Source organism: Eriocheir sinensis, chromosome 54 (assembly GCF_024679095.1).
Source record: "Eriocheir sinensis breed Jianghai 21 chromosome 54, ASM2467909v1, whole genome shotgun sequence".
Taxonomy (NCBI): domain Eukaryota; kingdom Metazoa; phylum Arthropoda; class Malacostraca; order Decapoda; family Varunidae; genus Eriocheir; species Eriocheir sinensis.
Window position 1 is genome coordinate 4,721,535 of NC_066562.1, and position 5,000 is coordinate 4,726,534.

At 46.4% G+C, this 5,000-nt stretch overlaps 1 long non-coding RNA gene across 1 annotated transcript in view; it reads right to left on the reverse strand.

Annotated features, from left to right (window-relative positions):
- Positions 1-4,026: 4,026 nt before the first annotated feature.
- LOC126983441 (uncharacterized) overlaps positions 4,027-5,000 on the reverse strand; it is an 18,560-nt gene continuing 17,586 nt past the window's right edge. Inside the window, exon 3 of the long non-coding RNA XR_007735900.1 lies at positions 4,027-4,234. This is a non-coding gene — a long non-coding RNA (uncharacterized LOC126983441). The remainder of the gene's footprint in view (positions 4,235-5,000) is intronic.

Sequence of the window (5,000 nt, forward strand, 5' to 3'; positions counted from 1 at the left end):
AGAGGAGGAGGAGGAGGAGGAGGAGGAGGAGGAGGTGCGAGAGGAGGAGGAGGAAGACAGGTAGGAGAAAGGTAGGTAATATGTCCATCTCTCTCTCTCTCTCTCTCTCTCTCTCTCTCTCTCTCTCTCTCTCTCTCTCTCTCTCTCTCTCTCTCTCTCTCTCTCTCTCTCTCTCTCTCTCTCTCTCTCTCTCTCTCTCTCTCTCTCTCTCTCTCTCTCTCTCTCTCACTCAATCTCTCTCTCTTTTCCCCTCTGGCTCGCTCTCCCTACCTCCTCCTCCTCCTCCTCCTCCTCTTCCCCTCGCCACAACAAAGAGCCGAGCGATGTTTAACGCCACTTCCCCTCTGAGTGAGCGAGAGGGGAGAAGAGGAGGAGGAGGAGGAGGAGGGAAGAATCCAGATGTTATATTTGTGAGTCATTTTGAGGAGGAGAAGAAAGCGATTGAAGAGAGGGGAGAGGAGGAGTGGAGGAGGAGGAGGAGGAGGAGGAGGAGGAAAAGGTGAAGGGAGAGGAGGAGAGAGGAGGGAGGAGAGAAACAAGATAGGTGAGTGAAGAGAGAGATGATGATGGCTGAAGAGGAGGAGGAGGAGGTGGAGGTGGAGAAGGAGAAGTCTTAGTTTCTTCCACTTCCATTTGTGTCATACTCCACAAAACGCCGTAGGGAAAGGAGGAAGAAGAGAAGGAGGAGGAGGAGGAGGAGGAGGAGGAGGAGGAGGAGGAGGAGGAGACGTAACTATCAACATACAATTATCATATGTGTTCCCGTGTGCGTGTGTGTGTGTGTGTGTGTGTGTGTGTGTGTGTGTGTGTGTGTGTGTGTGTGTGTGTGTGTGTGTGTGTGTGTTCACCCTATCGTCTAATTGATTACCGTAACCCTTTTGTCTCTCTCTCTCTCTCTCTCTCTCTCTCTCTCTCTCTCTCTCTCTCTCTCTCTCTCTCTCTCTCTCTCTCTCTCTCTCTCTCTCTCTCTCTCTCTCTCTTCTACCTGTCCTTCCTCCAATCAAAGTATCTATTTAACATAATCTACCTACCTACACACACACACACACACACACACACACACACACACACACACACCTCGTTCTCTCTAATATTCTCAGACTATCAGCGTTTTCTTTATTCTCTCTCTCTCTCTCTCTCTCTCTCTCTCTCTCTCTCTCTCTCTCTCTCTCTCTCTCTCTCTCTCTCTCTCTCTCTCTCTCTTACCTCATCCTAATATTGAGTCCGTGTGTGTGTGTGTGTGTGTGTGTGTGTGTGTGTGTGTGTGTGTGTGTGTGTGTGTGTGTGTGTGCGCTAGAGAGAGAGAGAGAGAGAGAGAGAGAGAGAGAGAGAGAGAGAGAGAGAGAGAGAGAGAGAGAGAGAGAGAGAGAGAGAGAGCGCACCACACAACCCCTCTCATTGTGGAAGCTTTATTGAAATTCTTCTCGGAGGAATGGAGGGAAGGGGAGAGAGGGGGGAGGGGGAGAGGAGGGGGAGGGGGGAGGGGAATTACCTGGTCTAATTGGGCAAGTCTGAAGCTTTAATTACTGCTGGCTCGTCACCTGTCCCTTCCCCTTCCCTTCCCCTTCCTTCCCCTCCCTTCATATGTCTTCACTTCCCCTCTTTCTCCCCTTCTCTTTCTCTCTTCCCTTCCGTCTCCTTTCCCTTCCTTCATCCCTTCTCTTCTCCTTCTTTCCCTTCCCTTTCTCTTTCCTTTCAATTCTTTCCCTTTCCTTTCCCTTCCCTTTCCCTTCTTTCCCTTCCCTTTCATTTCAATTCTTTCCCTTTCCTTTCCCTTCCCTTTCCCTTCTTTCCCTTCCCTTTCATTTCTTTCCCTTCCCTTTCCCTTCTTTCCCTTCCCTTTCCCTTCTTTCCCTTCCCTTTCCCTTCTTTCCCTTCCCTGTCCCTTCTTTCCCTTCCCTTTCCCTTCTTTCCCTTCCCTTTCCCTTCTTTCCCTTCCCTGTCCCTTCTTTCCCTTCCCTTTTCCTTCTTTCCCTTCCCTTTCCCTTCTTTCCCTTCCCTTTCTCTTTCCTTTCAATTCTTTCCCTTTCCTTTCCCTTCCCTTTCCCTTCTTTCCCTTCCCTTTCATTTCAATTCTTTCCCTTTCCTTTCCCTTCCCTTTCCCTTCTTTCCCTTCCCTTTCATTTCTTTCCCTTCCCTTTTCCTTCTTTCCCTTCCCTGTCCCTTCTTTCCCTTCCCTTTCCCTTCTTTCCCTTCCCTGTCCATTCTTTCCCTTCCCTTTCCCTTCTTTCCCTTCCCTGTCCCTTCTTTCCCTTCCCTTTCCTTTTTTTCCCTTCCCTTTCCCTTCTTTCCCTTCCCTTTCCCTTCTTTCCCTTCCCTTTTCCTTCTTTCCCTTCCCTTTCACTTCTTTCCCTTCCCTGTCCCTTCTTTCCCTTCCCTTTCCCTTCTTTCCCTTCCCTTTTCCTTCTTTCCCTTCCCTTTCCCTTCTTTCCCTTCCCTTTCCCTTCTTTCCCTTCCCTGTCCCTTCTTTCCCTTCCCTTTCCCTTCTTTCCCTTCCCTTTCCCTTCTTTCCCTTCCCTTTCCCTTCCCTTTTCCTTCTTTCCCTTCCTTTCTTTCCCTTCCCTGTCCCTTTCCTTCCCTTCCCTTCCTTTCCTTCTTTCCTTCCTTTCCTTCTTTCCTTGCCTTCCCTTTCCCTTCCCTTTCCCTTCCCTTTCCTTCCCTTTCCTTCTTTCCTTCCCTGGCCCTTCTTTCCCTTCCCTTTCCATTCTTTCCCTTCCCTTTCCCTTCTTTCCCTTCCCTTTCCCTTCTTTCCCTTCCCTTTCCCTTCTTTCCCTTCCCTGTCCCTTCTTTCCCTTCCCTTTCCCTTCTTTCCCTTCCCTGTCCCTTCTTTCCCTTCCCTTTTCCTTCTTTCCCTTCCCTTTCCCTTCTTTCCCTTCCCTTCCCTTTCCCTTTTCCTTCCTGTCCTTCTTTCCTTCCTTTCCCTTCTTTCCTTCCCTTTCCCTTCTTTCCTTCCCTTTCCTTCTTTCCTTCCCTTTCCCTTTCTTTCCCTTCCTTTCCTTCTTTCCTTCCCTTTCCCTTCTTTCCCTTCCCTTTCCTTTCTTTCCCTTCCCTTTTCCTTCTTCCCCTTCCCATTCCCTTCTTTCCCTTCCCTTTTCCTTCTTTCCCTTCTTTCCCTTCCCTTTCCCTTCTTTCCCATCCCTTCCCTTCTTCCTTTCCTTCTTTCCCTTCCTTTCCTTCTTTTCCCTTCCCTTTCCTTCTTTCCCTTCCCTTTCCCTTCTTTTCCCTTCCCTTTCCTTCCCTTCCTTCCCTTTCCCTTCTTTCCTCCCTTCCCTTTCTTTTCTTTCTTCTTTCCTTCCTTCCTTTCTCTTCTTCCTGTTTCCTTTCCCTTTTTTTCTCTTTCCTTATTTATCCCCTCTTCAATTTCCCTTCCTTCCCTTCTCTCTTTCTCCCCTTTTCTTCCTCCTCCCTTCTATCTCCTTTCTCCTTTCCCTCTCCCTTTTTTTCTCTCTCCTCACCTTTCCCTCCTCCTCTTCCTTTCCCTTCTCTCTCTTCTCCCTTTTATTTTTATCCTTCTCCCTCCTCCACATCTCTTACTTCCACCTCCCTTCTTTCCATCCATCCCAATTCCCCCTTTCCTTCTTTTCCACATTCCTTTCCATATATTTGCTAACCATCCAACTTATTTTCCCATTCTCTTATCCTTTTCATCTCCCTCCATTCTTCCCTCTCTTCTTCAGTTCCCCTTCCCTTTCTCCTCCCTTTCCCTTCATACTGTTCAATCTTTCCATTCGAACCCGACTTAATGTACCTTTCCACATCTTTGAAAATTACCCACAAAACATCTTAAGTTAATCCTGCTTTAGACAAGTAGAGCAATATTGTCAGTTTGCAGGCATAAGTTATAATAGGAAACAACTACTACAACTACTACTACTACTATTACTACTACTACTACTACTTCTGTGGCCTTGGAAAATAGTCGTGACTGGACCCAGAGACATTTAAGAATATGGCCCTACAACCCAAACAAAGACAGTAGCCTTACCTTGAACGGACTCAGCGAAGGGGGGTTTGGGGGGTGGAGAGGGCATCAGGTGAGGGCAGCATCGTGGGCCAAGCAAGCAGAGAGAGGGAAGGAGGGAGAGACGGGGAGGAACACAGAAGGCCGGTGTCACTATAAAAAGAATACAGCCGCTCCACTACCAAACGGGGCCTGGTACCACACATTAAGGTATAGAAGGTAGGTGCCGCTATGCCCTGATGCCCCGGTGCCCATAGGTGCTTGCACTGGCCCCTGAAATGAAAGGAAACACAGAGATAAGTAAATAAATAAGAAGAAAAAGAAGAGAAGAGGAAGAATCCGATGAAAAACTAGATAAAGAAGGAAAAGAAGAAGAAATGATGATGAGAAGGAGAAACAAGAATAAAAATGAAAGAAAATGGACGAGAGGAAGCGAAAGAGAATGATGAATATAAATAAAGAAGACAGGAAAAAGAAGAAAAAGATGGAGGAAAGGAAAAAAATATAAAAAAAGGAAATACACGAAAAATAACATAGATGAAGTAATAACAGTAGTAGTAGCAGTAGTAGAAGTAGTAGTAGTAGTAGTAGTACCAGTAGTAGTAAAAAATAATAAAAATAAAAATAAAAATAAAAATAAAAATAAAAATAATAATAATAATAATAATAATAATAATAATAATAACTCAGAGAATCCTGGTGCTGTGATTGGCGGAGCGGGGCGGCGGCTCGACCAATCAGGAGGCGAGGAGCCGATGACGTAATGTTTTGTTAAAGGCCGCGAGCCAATCACTGCTCTCTCTCTCTCTCTCTCTCTCTCTCTCTCAGGGCTATTTATTGAGATTGATTTTTATTACATGATTGATTAATTAATTGAGAGAGAGAGAGAGAGAGAGAGAGAGAGAGAGAGAGAGAGAGAGAGAGAGAGAGAGAGAGAGAGAGAGAGAGAGAGAGAGAGAGAGAGAGAGAGAGAGAGAGAGAGAGTGCCTCTTTGTCTATGTATATGAATCTGTCTGTCTGTCTGTATGTATGTATGTAT